The sequence below is a fragment of the Meles meles genome, chromosome 15 (assembly GCF_922984935.1).
Source record: "Meles meles chromosome 15, mMelMel3.1 paternal haplotype, whole genome shotgun sequence".
NCBI classification, from domain to species: Eukaryota; Metazoa; Chordata; class Mammalia; order Carnivora; family Mustelidae; genus Meles; species Meles meles.
Genome location: NC_060080.1, coordinates 74,969,385 through 74,986,542, shown reverse-complemented (window position 1 = coordinate 74,986,542; position 17,158 = coordinate 74,969,385). Strand labels below are relative to the sequence as shown.

Below are 17,158 nucleotides of genomic sequence, written 5' to 3'. Positions count from 1 at the left end.
TTAATTGATTCCGGCTTTACAAAATGGGGCCAACATATTCCTGCAGACTTGGACAGAACAAAAGTTCAAATTCCCTACCACAGAAACAGTCCCCAGAGTATCAAATCTGTTCCTTTATCAAGTGTCCCTGCAGTACCATTTATCGTCACTAGAAGAACTCTGCACAAGGCAACCTGTGTGAGCATGAGATTTTACTACAGGGAGGAGACAGGTCAGTTTACCAAGGACACCACACTTCACTTTCACAACTCTTGAAAACTAATCTCTCCTAACAGTAAGTAATTAATTTACATTCATTCCAAACTGAACGAGATAGTGTAAACCTCAAGGAATCCGAGATTGTAAATAACCTCACTTGGGAACCAGGGGTGTGTGTGTGTATGTGTGTGTGTGTGTGTGTTTCCTCAGAGGTACTTCACAGGGTATAAACAGAAATAATTAGCAACTTTTAATCTCATTAACAAGATCTTTATTTAAAATTCTCACATATAAAATGAATTATTTTATGTCCTATTTCCTCAAGTGTGTTTTCTACCTCATTTTACGAATAAAAAAGACATCCAGAGGAAACAGGGTGTCCTTTTCTCAGCCTCCAGAAACACTAGGGACAGCACAGGTAGCACAGGTGTTTGGTCCTAAACCAAAGTTAAGACTAAGTAGGGAAGAAAATGGAAAACAGAACACAGCCTAGCAAAGCAGCCAGAGATCACATGCAGCAGGGGACAGGAAGCCTTGGGGACACTTCACAGCCACCAGGATGAGCTTCATCCCAGGTCCCTGCAGGCCCCCTGGGCGCCACAGAACCTCCAGCCAGCAGTCCCTAAAAACCAAAAGCGGCAAAGAACTATCACTGTCATCCTGGCAAGAAAGCAGCAGCAGCCTCCCTGAACCCAGGAAAGCCACCCCTCCCTCCACAAACAGGAGGAGCCCCCTTCACACCAACCACACAAGGAAGCCCAAGCGGCGAGACCCAAAATTAAAATAAAAATGAGGAGCGCGGGAAGATAGATGACAGCTCAATTAAATTTACACTGGGAGCGCTGGGAGGCTCCGTCTCTCTGAAGACTCCGACTCTAAAGTAAAAATAAAATTTAAGGGGAGGGAGCCCACTGAACTGAGAGGACAGTTCAGTTAAGTCTGGGCTGGGAACGCTACTTCGGGTGTCACAGTCAGAAATAAAAATTAAAAAGCGAGAGGGGGAGGTGTCAGTTTATGTTTTGTGTGAGTGTGTGTGCGTGTGTGTGTGCGTGTGCGCGCGCGTGTCTCTGTGTAGCACCTGGAGTGCAGGATTTGTCAGGGAGGGGAAAGTGGCGGCTCCGCCGGCCTTGAGGAGACCGGGCTCAAATCCGGGGTGAGTTTACGCTCTGGGCGGCAGGGCAGAGTCCGAGGTCCAGACTGCCCGCTGTCGGGAACAGTGCTGGGCCCCGGAAAGGAAGGTCTCACAGCACACCCCCCCCCCCCCGACCCCATGCGATGGGCATCCCAGCCCCACCCTCCCCCGGCCCACGTCAGGGCAGAAACCCCCGAACCCGGGGTCCCAGAGCGGGCCTCACCCAGCAGCGCCCGCAGGTGCTTCAAGCGCGTCAGCCCGTCCTTCTCGGGGTCCAGCACCTTCTGAGTGGACTTCTTCGCAACTCCGTGGCTCCTTCCAAAGAACATTCCGCCGCTACGGGAAACCGCCAGCTGCCGGGGCAGGGGCGCCTGCGCCCTGCCAATAACCACATAGGATCCGGGTCCCCTGTCGCGCGGACCCCTCGCCAACCGCCGGCGACCGCGGCCTTTGCCTGCGCCGCAGCCGCCTCAGCCACCTCAGCGGTGGCTCCAGGGAGGAGAGGCTGGCGGGTACTGCGAAAGTTGGCGCAAAAAAGCTGTGTCCGCGCGGAATCGCCGCCGCCGCACTGCGGGAGATGGGAGTCAGCCCTTCCGACGCCGCGCGAGCGCAGCCCACACGAGCCTGCCAACGGAGGGCGCTAGTTCGCGAGTTGGCTCTGAGCTCCTTCTTGCTCCTCCCCCCGCTGTGGGCGGCAAGGCCTCTCGGGAAATGTAGTTTTTCAGGAGGCGAGGTGCGGGGTCTTTCCAGAGTCCCCAAGCTGCTGGACAGCACCCGCCTGCCCCGTCCAGGAAGAGGCCCAGAGCTCCCAATGCTTCACTCCTTGCTCTGGACCACCAGCCCATTTTCCTCTAGTGCAACGTGAACCACAAGAACATCTCAGTAAGAAAAAGTCAAGGCTTTAAAATGCAAACTATTTTTCCTTTGACTTCTAGATTCACACAAAGGAGGGAGTCCGAGTCCCTTTGACCAAACTAAAATGAAGCTCCAGCTTCACATGAACATCAGTGGCTTTGGCAGCGGGAAGATCATCCTTAGACTCTGCGTGAGGAGTCCAGCGGGTACACTTGGTTCCTGGGATCCAGCTTCACTGGGGTATGAGGTAGCCTTGCTCAGAGGACTCCTCGGGCTCTTGTCTCTTGCTTTGTAGGAAGCGCACCCACCTTCGCTGTGTTGAGCAAGGTCCCACAGCAATCCAGTAGCAGAACCAGAAATAGAACTTGAGGGACCTGACTCTCAGGCTGGTATGCTTTTGCAGATTAGGTGTCTGAAACCTGGAGCAAGACTTTGAAATGGAAAATGGCCTGGAGATTTCTTACAAGAGATCTGTAGGAATATTTACTGGCCTCTCGATTCTCTGGATTCTCTGACGCTCCAAATATGGACATTTGAGCGAGTACTTAAGCTGGCTCTTTAAAATCATGGGCTTTCCGTCCACTTGGAGCACCATTTTTCTCACTCAAGGGAACCTGTAACTTGGGAGGAAACCCAAGAGATGTGACATAACTTTGTATTCTCATAACTAGCATAATATTTGACCTCCAGAAGCACTCGCTAAAAGTTTATTACAGAAAATGGAATAAGAGCTATTTCTATCTATGCTATTTTGACAACTCTAAAAACAGAAAGGCTCTAACAACTAGAAGAAATGTGTTTGCATGCCTGGATGATAGAAATGTCCACATCCGACCTGAGGAACATGGAATTGTGACTATTTCTTAGAAAAATGATTTTTATAGATGTAATTAAGGATCTCGAGGTAAATCATCTTTGATGATCTGGGTGGTCCCTAAATCTAATGACTGTCTTCTATTTATAAGAGACAGAAGAGGAGAAGACACAAAGAAGGCCATGTAAAAACAGAGGCAGAGATTGGAGTCATGTAGCCATAAGCCAAGTGATCCCTGGAGCCACCAGAAGCTAGAAGAAACAAGGGAGGATTCTGTCAGGGAGTTGTCCAGAGGGAGCACCAACACCTTGATTTTAGACTTACAAACTTAAGAAATCAGAAAATAAATGTCTGTTATTTTAAGCCACCTCGTTTGTGGTACTTTGTTGTAGCAGCCCTGGAAAATGAATACCACCAGATGCTGGAGACAACCCAGTGTGACTGTCTAGCAAGATCAGAATGACTGATATGGATTATAAGACTTTGAATAAACAAACATTCAGGAACCCATAATGATACTCAAAAGAATGCTTTGTGATGTCCTAGGTGGGTGTTTCCAGTAGAAAACATAGCATGTACCTTTGATGATTTGGGGCAGAGTTGGGTTTTTGTTTGTTTGCTTTTGTTTTTGTTTTTAGCTTATTTATTTGAAAGAGAGAGTGAGAGCAGGGGGAGAGGATGGGTGGAGGGAGAGGGGTAGGGACAGAGGGAGAAGGAGAAGCAGTCTCCCTACTGAGCAGGGAGCCCCATCTTGTCTCTAGGCTAATTATCATCCAAGGATCCTGGGATCAGGACTTGAGCTGAAGGCACGTGCTTAATGGGCTGAGTCACCCAGGCCCCCCTGGGTGGGCACTTTTTAAAAAGAAGATAATGTGAGAGCCCCAGGTGTCTAAGACCCTTTCTCAGTAACAAATGGGGAACCTGATATGAACTGGGTATGTGTTTCAAGATTCTAACCAGGGAAGAGTGCAGGGCTTTAGAGCTTTATAATTCCATCCATAGGTCACATACCAGAAAGGATCATGTTTTCCTGATGACAGAAAATTGAATTCACGTGTTCCAGAAGACAGAGCCCAAGACTGAGTGCGGGAAATGAGAGACCAAAAGGTCCCAAAGAATGAGAGAAACACTTAGCAACTCTTGATGTTGTCTGCAGGAGAATTTCAGATTTTTGTTTTGTTTTGTGTAAATTTACACAAATTGGATACAATTTACACAAAATCAAACCAACACATATTTACTGAACAAGTCATACCGTTAAACTGTGATGACCACATAGTTTTCTACTTCCCATTCTTTTCTATTTTGCAGAAAATTTTTGTATCAAGGGCCATGTGAAAACTGCAACTCCTGCCATTATTGATGTTAAATACTTATCAAACGATTCTACCATTCCTCATTCTTGGGCTTATACCCAGCATAGGCTCAGGGTCAGCAGTCAATCACTATTTGTGGAATAAACAAAATCATTTGTTCATTAATATCTCCATGAGCATTTTTCAGGAATGTTGTTTAGTACAATGTTTTCAATTTAACTAATGTGTTATGAATCCAAATGTTAAAATTCTACCCTTCTTCCCTCAAAATCTTTCTAAAATATAAAGAGACCTCCCTGTCTTCTTAAAGAGCTTATTCACTGTTTATGAAATCATAATCTGCCCCACCTATCCACTGTGATTCCCTTCAACTCCTCTTACATGGGTGTTGCTACCAGACACAAAGGAGAATGCCTGGTAGATCTTCCCCCATCTAATTTTAACCATTTCTTGCCCCCAAATTCTGTCTCTGCTATCAGAGATCATTTGTTTACCTTTTGAACATCCATACTGGAATGTTTCTGTATGTTTAGAACTGCCAATTCTTAGTTTCCAGATAGTCTAAAAGTTAAGGTATTTTACTTTCTAATTGTCACTCATCAGAGTTTTTCAGTTCAGAAGGATTTGGGGTTTCTTCAGGTTGACTAAATTATCTTGTGCCTGCACATCAGTCCTAGTTCTCATGATTATTCTATTAATTTTAATATGTGCAAAAATTCAACTTTTGATGCAAATTTTCCTATCAGATAAGCTCATTGTGCCTGTCCTCAGAAGTAAGATCTTTTTGTATGCTAGACACACTGTGGATCTTCACTTGGATATTGCCACAGAGAGCCAGCCCCAGTGAACTTCTGTGACATAGTCTATTTTTATTGATCTTTGCATACTTATTTTCTTAAAAAAGACAGCTATGATCTAAAAAATTAAATTTTTATATCAACTCTTACCCTAAAATTTTGAATTCACTCAATATGTATGCTGTGCTCCTGAGAATCTGCATCTATCTAAAATTCATAAGAAAAAAAGGATGCCCCTCCCTAAGGATGAAATGCCAAACTCAACATCTAAGAAACAAGAAACCCAATGTCCTCATTTTCCAGATGCTATATTACTGTAGACACCAAAAACATATTTTTCTCCTCCAGAAAGATTTCCTAATAGTCTTTTCTTTCCAAATATCTGTTAAGTGAGGAGATTTAATATGTTAAACTTGATTATAAATCATTTTATATGAGAATTTCACTTTAGGACAGATTTGAAAAAGTTTTCAAAAATATACTAGCCATTTTGATATGTCTGATGGATGCTTGATAACAAAGAAATGCTTTAAGGGGAAAAAACCTAATCATTTTTCTAAATTTACTCAAGCAGATGTCTTTGCAACTGTGCATTTCAATCACAATGTCATCTGCTTTGGATATGTTTCCTTTTTCTTTCTTTTTTCCTTTTCTTTTCTTTTTTTTAACATCAGAACAGTATTAACATTTCAGTGGCGAATCCTGGTAACACATCAACATTAGAAAAATGAAGGCCATAAGTAAGTATCATAGGACCTTTTATAAATTCAAAAAATTATCTTTGAATGATAATGTTGGAGAAATCAAGAATCATGGAAACTCTCTAGATAGTAAATACAACTTGCATAGAAGGACGATGTACAAAGGCTGGAGAGAGATGAAGTTTCATAGGTGAGAAGCCTGTGAAAACGTGCTCATGACCTCACCTCTTCCCCCATTACACAAAATGCCACTATTAGGTTTAATATTAGGTAAGATGTACTCCTTAATTTAGGACCAGGTGCTAGATTTTCTACAAATGAATGCAGGAGGAGGAGTCAAGATGGCAGAGGAGTAGCAGGCTGAGATGACATTAGGTAGCAGGAGATGAGCTAGTTTATCAAACCATTCCAAACAGCTACAAATCCAACAGGAGATCGAAGGGAAGAAGAGCAGCAATTCTAGAAGCAGAAAATCAACCACTTTCTGAAAGGCAGGACCTGTGGAGAAGTGAATACACAGCCACAGGAAGAGAGACCGCGGGGGGAGGGGCCGGCTCCCAGCAAGCAGCTGGGCAATGCAGCACAAAATCAGAACTTTTAATGTCTGCTCCACTGAGGGACATCACTCCAGAGCCTAAGTCGGGGTGAAGCCCATGCTGGGACAGCATGTTCTCAGGTCCTGCGGGATCACAGAAGGATCAGGAGTGTCCGAGTGTCACAGAGCTCACAGGTGTTAGAGCGGTGAAGCCAGTTACAGAAATGGAGCCAAGGAGTGAGCTCTTAACTAGGGGTTACCTTAAACTGTGATCCATGGGACAGTCAGGACACTGCTCTTTGAGTGGGGACCCCACAAGATCTGGGAAGACCCCCCTGGAAGAGTGCAGGGATCTGCTGGGTTTGGAGACTCCTGACAGGGCTGTGTGCCAGAGAGAGAGAAGCTTGGCCACAGGCTGGGTGAGCTCGGAGCATGGCCAGAGGCCAGGGAGACAGGAGTGATCGAGCGCTTTCCTCCAAGGGTGCACTGAGGAGTGGGGCCCCAAGCTCTCAGCTGCTCCAAGCCAGAGATTGGGAGACAGCCATTTCATTCCCATCCTCCAGAACTCTATAGAAAGCATTCAGGGAACAAAAGCTCCTGAAAGTGAACCCAAGTGGATTACTTAGCCCAGCCCCTGGTAAGGGCAGTGAAATTCTGCCTTGGACAAAGACAATCGAGAATCACTACAACAGGACCCCCCCCCCCCCAGAAGATCAGCAAGAAATCCAGCCAAGACCAAGTTTGCTTACCAAGCAGAACAGTGGAATTCCAGAGGAGGAGAAAGCAAAACATGGAATTCATGGATTTCTCCCCCTGATTCTTTAGTCTTGCAAAGTTAATTATTTTTTTATTTTATTTTTATCTTATGCTAAAATTTTTTAAAATTTTTAATCTTTCCTCTTTTATCATTTTTATCTAGTTTATCTTAACATTACCTTTCATAAAAAATATTTTTGAACCTTCATTAATATAGGCATATTTTACCTTTCATTGTATCTAACTTGACTTTTTTATACACACAAGGTTTTCTCTTCTAAAAAAAAATTTGGGATACAACTTCTTCTAATAGATCAAAATATACCATAATCAGGCACAGGGATTTGTTCTAGTCTCCAGCCTGAGAAAATTCTCTCCACTTTCTTTTTCTTTATACTTCAAACCAACTTATCTTATCCACTCCTATTTTAGAAATTTTCTTTTTAATTTCATCTTTATAGTCATATTCCATCCCTTCTTCATGTTTACCCTTATTTTGTGTATTTTGTTTGTGTATGCATATGTATATAAATATATATATGTATATAATTAATAATTCTATAATATATATAATTGTATATAATTCTATAATAATTAATAATTATATATACATATAATTCTTTAAAATTTTGGAAGGTAGTTTCTTCTAAGAGACCACAATACTCCCAGAATTAAGTGGGTGACTCTGTGACTCTGTTCTCTTCACCAGTGTAATATATATATTTTCCTTTTTTATATATTTTTATTTTTTTCCCTGAACTTCTTTTTATCCCCTTTCTTCCCCCCACAATTTGGGGTCTCTTCTGATTTAGTTAAAGCATATTTCCCTAGGGTCTTTGCCACCTTTTTAATATTTTACTCTCTCCTTCATATATTCTTATCTAGGAAAAAAAAAAAACAAGGCAGAAAACCTCACCACACACACACACACACACACACACACACACACACACGAACAAGAGGCAATACCAAAGGCTAGGGATCTAATCAGTACAGACATAGGCAATATGTCAGATTTAGACTTCAGAATGACAATTCTCAAGGTGCTAGATAATAGAGAAACTGTGTCTGGAGAAATCAAACCCATTCTGGAGAGATAAAAGAACTAAAATCTAAGCAAGCTGAAATCGAAAAAGCTATTAATGAGGTGCAATAAAAAGTGAGGCTCTTACTGCTAGGATAAATGATGCAGAAGAGAGAATTAGTGATATAAAAGACCAAATGACAGAAAATAAAGAAGCTGAGCAAAGAGAGAGAGAAACAACTACTGGACCACGAGGGGAGAATTCAAGAGATAAGTGATACCATAAGATGAAACAACGTTAGAATAATTTGGATTCCAGAAGAAGAAGAAAGTGAGAGAGAGTAGCAGAAGGTATATCGGAGAGAAATATTGTAGAGAATTTCCCTAATATGGCAAAAGCAACAAGCATCAAAATCAAATTTCCAAGAGGCACAGAGAACCCCTCTCAAAATCAATAACAGTAGGTCCACAGACCATCATCTAATAGTAAAATTTATAAGTCTTAGTGACAAAAAGAAAATCCTGAAGGCAGTCCAGGACAAGAAGTCTGAACTTATAATGGTAAAAATATTAGATTGGCAGCTGACTTATCCACAGAGACCTGGCAGGCCAGAAAGAACTGGCGTGATATATTCAGAGCACTAAATGAGAAAAACATGCAGCCAAGAATACCATATCCAGCTAGGCTATCATTGAAAATAGGAGGAGAGAAAAAACTAAACTAACAAACAAAAACTAAAAGAATTTGTCAACAACAAGCCAGTTCCACAAGAAATACTGAAAGGGGTCCTCTAAGCAAAGAGAGACCCTAAAATTAGTAGATCAGAAAGGAACAGAGACAATATGCAGTAATAGTCACCTTACAGGCATTACAATGACACTAAATTCATATCTCTCAACAGTTACCCTGAATGTAAATGGGCTAAATACCCCCAATCAAAAGACACGGGGTATCAGAATGGATTAAAAAAAAAAAAAAACCAAACCCATCAATATGCTGTCTACAAGAAAGTCATTTTATACCCAAAGTCTCCTCCAGATTTAAAGAGAGGGGTGGAGAAGTCAAGATGGCAGGGAAGTAGGAGGAGGCGCCATTTCAACCTGTACCCTAAAGTGAGCTGATTATCTACCAAAGAATTCCAACCACCCATGAAATCAGCCTGAGATCAGAATTATACATGTCTGGATCTCTACAGGAGCAGAAGACGCCAGTGGGCAGGTAAAGTGGACTGGGAGCGCCAGACTGATATCAGAAGATAAACAAAAGGGGGAGGGAGCCACCAGAGGTGACTGATTGGAAAGTAATACCCCAATACGAGAGTGCCCTGCATCTGGGGACCAGCATTAACTTGGAGTCTGGTTGAAAGCACTCAAAAAAAAAAAAAAAAAGAGCAAAAGATCGTGGGGGGAAATTGTGGGAATCAGGGGGTTAGGGACAGGGGCTTAAGACCCCAGACCCAGGACAGCCTCCCCTGGCACTGAGCCAGAGAGAGTGCGACAGAGCAACCAGGTATTGGTCCCTGAGCCATCAGCGCACCTGAGAACGCGTGGGGTCCGGCTCCCATGAGGGGCTGGGAGCCTCGCCAGACAGTGTTCCTGAGATGCGTGCGCCCCACACCCTCCCCTGGGAGAGGTGCTCACAGGCGCTAGCCAGGAACTCTCGGACCCAGAAAAATGAGGCACTCCCAGCCCAGGCCAGCAGGAAAATCTCGGTGTGTGATCAGTGCTTGGAACCTCTCTGGTGGTCTGGAGCTGCCCAAACAGCCACCGCTGCCGTGGATTTGGGTACAAGGAGGAAATCCTGCATCCCCAGGGACCGTGACTCAGAACCTACTCTGCCAGCAGCTCTGCAGAGCATTCTGAGGCTTCTCTCTGAGAGGGAGGTCGTGGTGCAGTTTGCAATCCTCTAAACCTCCAAAAACCACCAAATGCTGTCAAGCGAGAGAAAACAGATGAACAAACATAAAAACCTCCAGAGAACAAAAGCCTGAAAAAACTGGCTTCCCCAGAGCCCACCCCCTTGAGGGGCGCGAGAAGGCTTAACTCAGGGAATGTCATTGACTGAAAACCGACATGGCAGACCCCTCCCCCAGAAAACCAACCAGGAAAGAAAAAAAAAAAAAAAAAAAAGACAACAAGAGAACAACCACCACTACTTCATAGATACAACTTTTATTTTTAACTAGTTCCCACTATTTTGGTTCATTTTTTTATATACAGATAGATAATTTTTTTAACCTATTTACCATCACACTGAGATGTCCAGTACATCAAATTCCTTAATAACCTTCTGACCTGACTTTTTGATACATACACCCATGTTTTTCATTTGCTTTTCTACTTTTAATTTTTTTTTAATTTTAGTTTGGTTTAGTCTAGTTTATTCCTTTTTAATTTGTATTTTCTAATATACATATAGACTTAAACTTCAAGGTAATCCCCTTTCCCCAATCAATGCTACCCCTATAGGTAAACCAATTTTAATCCCCTTTATCTTAGGAAAGTTGAGTCCTTTAACAAAGACATCAAGATACATCCAGGAAGAATCAAAATAACCTTCCTCACCCACACTGAGAATTTATAACCACTCTCCCATCTTTTCCTTCCGCAACTCTTTCTGTGTATTTGTGTTTGTCCTGATAGTATATAAATCTTATACGTGGCATTCTTTTTGTTGAGGGAATTTCATTTCTTGCTTTTAAATGTTTTCTTTCTCTTGTCATATAATTTTATCAGTCTTTTTGTTTGTCTGTTTTTGTTTGTATACTTCATGAATCTGACCTTGGGGACCAGTTGGGCTGAGCCTTCTCTTTTATCTTCCCTTTTTTTCCTATCTCTCTCTCTCTTTTTATTTTTCTTTATTTTTCTTTTTTTTTTCTCTCGTTTGGGTGGGGAATCCTGATTGCTCAGAAGCGTTCCAGAGTGCACCTTGAGTGCACCACAGTTGATACATCCAGCTACATCCGTTCAGTCATCTCTCACCAAAATGACTAGGAGGAGGAATTCCCAACAGAAGAAAAATACAGAGGATGGACCTTCTGCAACAGAGCTAATGGCTATCGACATAGACAATATGTCAGAAAAGGAATTCAGACTAATAATTATCCAGGCAATAGCTAGGTTGGAGAAAGCCATGGATGACCAAACGGAATTGATTAGGGCAGAACTGAAAGCCACCAGGGATGATGTTCACAATGCTCTCAAAGAGTTCCAATCTAATCAAAATTCTCTAAAAGCTAGGGTAACTGAGACAGAAGATAGAATTAGTGATCTGGAGGACAAACAGATAGAGAGAAAGGATCAGGAGGAAGCCTGGAACAAACAGCTCAGAAGTCACGAAAACAGAATCAGGGAAATAAATGATGCCATGAAATGTTGCAACATCAAAATTATTGGAATCCCTGAAGGAGAGGAGAAAGAAAGAAGTCTAGAAGATATAGTGGAAGAAGTTGTCTATGAAAATTTTCCCAATCTCACGAATGGAAACAGCGTTCATGTACTAGAGGCAGAACAGTTTCCCCCCAAGATTATAGATTCTTGAAAGTCCTTGCGACACCTCATAGTAAGAATGAAGAATTATAATTGTAGGCAGACCCTCTTGAAAGCAGCTAGGACAAAGAAGCTCCTTACATACAGAGGAAAGCCCATTAGAATAATGTCAGACCTGTCCACAGAGACCTGGAAAGCCAGGAAAGGCTGCACAATATATTCAGGACACTAAATGAGAAGAACATGCTGCCAAGATTACTTTATCCAGCAAGGCTGACATTCAAAATGGATGGAGAGATAAAGAGTTTCCATGCCCGGCAAGGCTTAAAAGACTATGCAACCACCAAGCCGACACTGCAGGAAATATTAAGGGGGGGTTCTAGAAAAGAAAAAAAATTCTAAGAATATCATTGAACAGAAATATAGAGACCATCTACAGACAGAAAGACTTCAAAGGTAACACGATGTCAATAAAAAGGTATCTATCAAAAATCACTCTGTGTGAATGGCCTAAATGCGCCCATAAAATGACACAGGGTTGTAGATTGGATAAAATGACAGGACCCATTCATATGTTGTCAACTAGAGACGCATTTTGAACCTAAAGATACACCCAGACTGAAAGTGAAGGGATGGAGAAGCATCTTTCATGCCAATGGGCCTCAAATGAAGGCCAGGGTAGCGATTCTCATATCAGATAAATTAGATTTTAAACTAAAGACTGTAGTCAGAGATACAGAAGGACACTACATCATTCTTAAAGGGACTATCTGCCAAGATGATCTAACAATTGTAAATATCTACACCCGCATTACGGGACAGCCAATTACATAATAAAACAGTTAATCAAGATAAAGATTCATCTTGAAATGAATACATTAATAGTAGGAGATCCTAACATGCTTCTCTCAGTAATAGACAGTTCATCGAAGCAGAAAACAGCATTGAATGAAACATTGGACCAGATGAACCTCATAGATATATACAGAACATTCCACCCTAAAACAACAGAATACTCATTCTTCTCAAGTGCACAAGGAACCTTCTCCAGAATAGACCACATACTGGGTCACAAAGCAGGACTCAACCAATACCAAAAGACTGACATTATTCCCTGCATATTCTCAGATCACAATGCTTTGAAGCTGGAACTCAATCACAAGGAAAAGTTCGGAAGGAACTCAAACACCTGGAAGCGAAAGACCACCTTGCTTCAGAATGCTTGGATCAGGATGGAGAAGCATCGTTCATGCCAACGGGTCTCAAAAGAAGGCCGGGGTAGCGATTCTCATATCAGATAAATTAGATTTTAAACTAAAGACTGTAGTCAGAAATACAGAAGGACACTACATAATTCTTAAAGGGACTATCCGCCAAGATGATCTAACAATTGTGAATATCTATGCCCCCAATATGGGAGCACCCAATTACATGAGAAAACTATTAATCAAGATAAAGAGTCATATTGGGCGCCTGGGTGGCTCAGTGGGTTAGGCCGCTGCCTTCAGCTCAGGTCATGATCTTGGGGTCCTGGGATCGAGTCCCGCATCGGGCTCTCTGCTCAGCAGGGAGTCTGCTTCCCTTCCTCTCTCTCTGTCTACCTCTCTGCCTACTTGTGATCTCTCTCTGTCAATTAAGTAAATAAAATCTTTAAAAAAAAAAAGATAAAGAGTCATATTGATATGAATACAATAATAGTAGGGGATCTTAATACGCCTGTCTCAGAAATAGACAGATCATCGAAGCAGAAAATTAATAAAGAAATAAGAGCATTGAATGAAACATTGGACCAAATGGACCTCATAGACATATACAGAACATTCCACCCTAAAACAACAGAATACTCATTCTTCTCACGTGCACATGTAACCTTCTCCAGAATAGACCACATACTGGGTCACAAAGCAGGACTCAACCGATACCAAAAGACTGACATGATCCCCTGCATATTCTCAGATCACAATGCTTTGAAACTGGAACTCAATCACAAGGAAAAGTTCGGAAGGAACTCAAACACCTGGAAGCGAAAGACCACCTTGCTTCAGAATGCTTGGATCAACCAGGAGATCAAAGATGAACTTAAACAATTCATGGAAACCAAGGAGAATGAAGACACCTCGGTCCAAAACCTTTGGGATACAGCAAAGGCGGTTCTAAGGGGGAAATCCATAGCCATCCAAGCCTCCCTCAAAAACATTGAAAAATCCAGAATACACCAGCTGTCTCTACACCTTCAAGAACTGGAGAATCAACAACAAATCAAACCAACTCCACATGCAAGAAGGGAAATAATCAAGATTAGAGCAGAGATCAATGAGGTAGAAACGAGAGATACAGTAGAACGTATCAATGAAACTAGAAGCTGGTTTTTTGAAAGAATCAATAAGATCGATAAACCATTGGCCCCACTAGTCCAAAAGAAAAGAGAGAAAGCCCAAATTAATAAAATTATGAATGAAAAGGGAGAGATCACAACTAACACCAAGGAAATAGAAACAATCATCAGAAATTATTACCAACAATTACATGCCAATAAGCTAAGCAACCTAGATGAAATGGATGCATTCCTGGAAAACTACAAACTCCCAAAATTGAACCAGGAAGAAATTGACAACCGGAATAGACTGATATCTGGTAACGAGATTGAAGCAGTGATCAAAAACCTCCCAAAAAACAAGAGCCCAGGACCTGACGGATTTCCTGGGGAATTCTACCAAACTTTCAAAGAAGAAATAACACCAATTCTCCTGAAGCTGTTCCAAAAAATTGAAGCAGAAGGAAAACTTCCAGACTCTTTTTATGAAGCCAGCATTACCCTGATCCCCAAACCAGGCAAAGACCCTACCAAAAAGGAGAATTTCAGACCAATATCACTGATGAATATGGATGCAAAGATTCTCAACAAGATCCTAGCAAACAGGATCCAGCAGCACATTAAAAAGATTATCCACCATGACCAGGTGGGATTCATCCCTGGGTTGCAAGGTTGGTTCAACATTCGCAAATCAATCAGTGTGATAGAACACATCAATAAGAGAAGAGAGAAGAACCACATGGTCCTCTCAATTGATGCACAGGAAGCATTTGACAAAATCCAGCATCCATTCCTGATGGAAACGCTTCAAAGTATAGGGATGGGGGTAACATTCCTGAACTTCATAAAATCTATCTATGAAAGTCCCACAGCAAATATCATCCTCAATGGGAAAAAGTTTGCAGCCTTCCCGTTGAGATCAGGAACACGACAAGGATGCCCACTCTCACCACTCTTGTCAAACATAGTATTAGAAGTTCTAGCAATGGCAATCAGACAACAAAGAGGAATAAAACGTATCCAAATTGGCAAGGAAGAAGTCAAACTCTCTCTCTTCGTAGATGACATGATTCTTTATATGGAAAACCCCAAAGACTCCACCCCCAAACAACTAGGACTCATACAGCAATTCAGTAATGTGGCAGGATACAAAGTCACTGTACAGAAATCAGTGGCTCTCTTATACACTAACAATGAAAATACAGAAAGGGAAATTAGAGAATTGATTCCATTTACTATAGCACCAAGAACCATAAGATACCTGGGAATAAACCTAACCAAAGAGCTAAAGGACCTGTACTCGAGGAACTACAGAACACTCATGAAAGAAACTGAAGAAGACACAAAAAGATGGAAGACATTTCCATGCTCTTGGATTGGAAGAAAAAACATTGTTAAAATGCTGTACTTCTTAGAGCAATCTATACTTTTAATGCCATTCCGATTAAAATTCCACAGGAATTTTGTCAAAGAATGGAACAAATAACCCTAAAATTTGTATGGAATCAGAAGAGACCCCGAATCACTAAGGAAATGTTAAAAACAAAAACAAACCTGGCGGCATCACGTTACCTGATATCAAGCTTTGCTACAAAGCTGTGATCACCAAGGCAGCGTGGTACTGGCATAAAAAAAGACACATAGACCAGTGGAACAGAGTAGAGAGCCCAGATAGGGACCCTCAACTCTATGGTCAAATAATCTTCAACAAAACAGGAAAAATATGCAATGGAAAAAAGACAGTCTCTTCAATAATTGGTGCTGGGAAAACCAGACAGCGATATGTAGAAGAATGAAACCCGAACATTCTCTTACACCGTACACAAAGATAAACTCAAAATGGATAAAAGACCTCAACGTGAGACAGGAATCCATCAGCATACAGAGGAGAACATAGGCAGTAACATCTTCGATATCAGCCACAGCAACTTCTTTCAAGATATGTCTCCAAAGGCCAAGGAAACAAAAGTGAAAATGAACTTTTGGGACTTCATCAAGATCAAAAGCTTCTGCACAGCAAAGGAAACCGTCAACAAAACAAAGAGGCGACCCACGGAATGGGAGAAGATATTTGCAAATGACAGTACAGTCAAAAGGTTGATATCCAGGATCTATAAAGAGCTCCTCAAAGTCAACACACACAAAACAGAGAATCATATCAAAAAATGGGCAGAAGATATGAACAGACACTTCTCCAATGAAGACATACAAATGGTATCAGACACATGAAAAAAATGTTCATCATCACTAGCAATCAGGGAGATTCAAATTAAAACTACATTGAGATACCACCTGACACCAGTTAGAATGGCCAAAATTAGCAAGACAGGAAACAACGTGTGTTGTGGAGAAAGGGGAACCCTCTTCCACTGTTGGTGGGAATGCAAGTTAGTGCAGCCTCTTTGGAGAACTGTGTGGAGATTCCTCAAGAAATTAAGAATGGAGCTTCCCTATGACCCTGCAATTGCACTGCTGGGTATTTACCCCAAAGATACAGATGTAGTGAAAATAAGGTCCATCTGTACCCCCAATGTTTATTGCAGCAATGGCCACAGTCGCCAAACTGTGGAAAGAACCAAGATGCCCTTCAATGGATGAATGGATAAGGAAGATGTGGTCCATATACACAATGGAGTATTATGCCTCCATCAGAAAGGATGAATACCCAACTTTTGTAGCACCATGGACGGGACTGAAGAGATTATGCTGAGCGAAATAAGTCAAGCAGAGAGAGTCATGTATCATATGGTCTCACTTATTTGTGGAGCATAACAAAGAACACGGTAGACATGGGGAGATGGAGAGGAGAGGGAGTTGAGGGAAACTGGAAGGGGAGATGAACCATGAGAGACTATGGACTCTGAAAAACAATCAGAGGGTTTTGAAGAGGCACGGGGGGTGGGGGGTGGGAGGTTGAGGAACCAGGTGGTGGGTAATAGGGAGGGCACATACTGCATGGAGCACTGGGTGTGGTTCAAAAACAATGAACACTGTTAAGCTGAAAATAAACAAATAAAAATAATAATAATAATTAAAAAAATGTGGCATGAAGAGGATTTAGACTTGAATTGTATCCCTCCACTGGAGTCATATTACATTCCTTAGACCAATAGCTAAAAGTTGTAGCATATCAGACTTTTAGATCAATATAAAAATACTTCTTGAAATATGAGGCCTCCAGAAACAGGCTGCTTTTTTATAGTGACCAGGTAAAAGTCAACAGCCAG

General features: G+C 41.9%; 1 long non-coding RNA gene across 2 annotated transcripts; it reads left to right on the top strand.

Moving 5' to 3' along the window:
- Positions 1–193: 193 nt before the first annotated feature.
- LOC123925987 lies at positions 194–3,298 on the top strand. Of its 2 annotated transcripts, none has more exons than XR_006815135.1 (3): positions 194–274; positions 2,266–2,425; positions 3,151–3,298. It is a non-coding gene; the product is annotated as an uncharacterized LOC123925987 (long non-coding RNA). The 2 variants fall into 2 exon arrangements; XR_006815136.1 differs by lacking the exon at positions 194–274 and adding an exon at positions 1,308–1,351.
- The last annotated feature ends 13,860 nt before the right edge of the window (positions 3,299–17,158 follow it).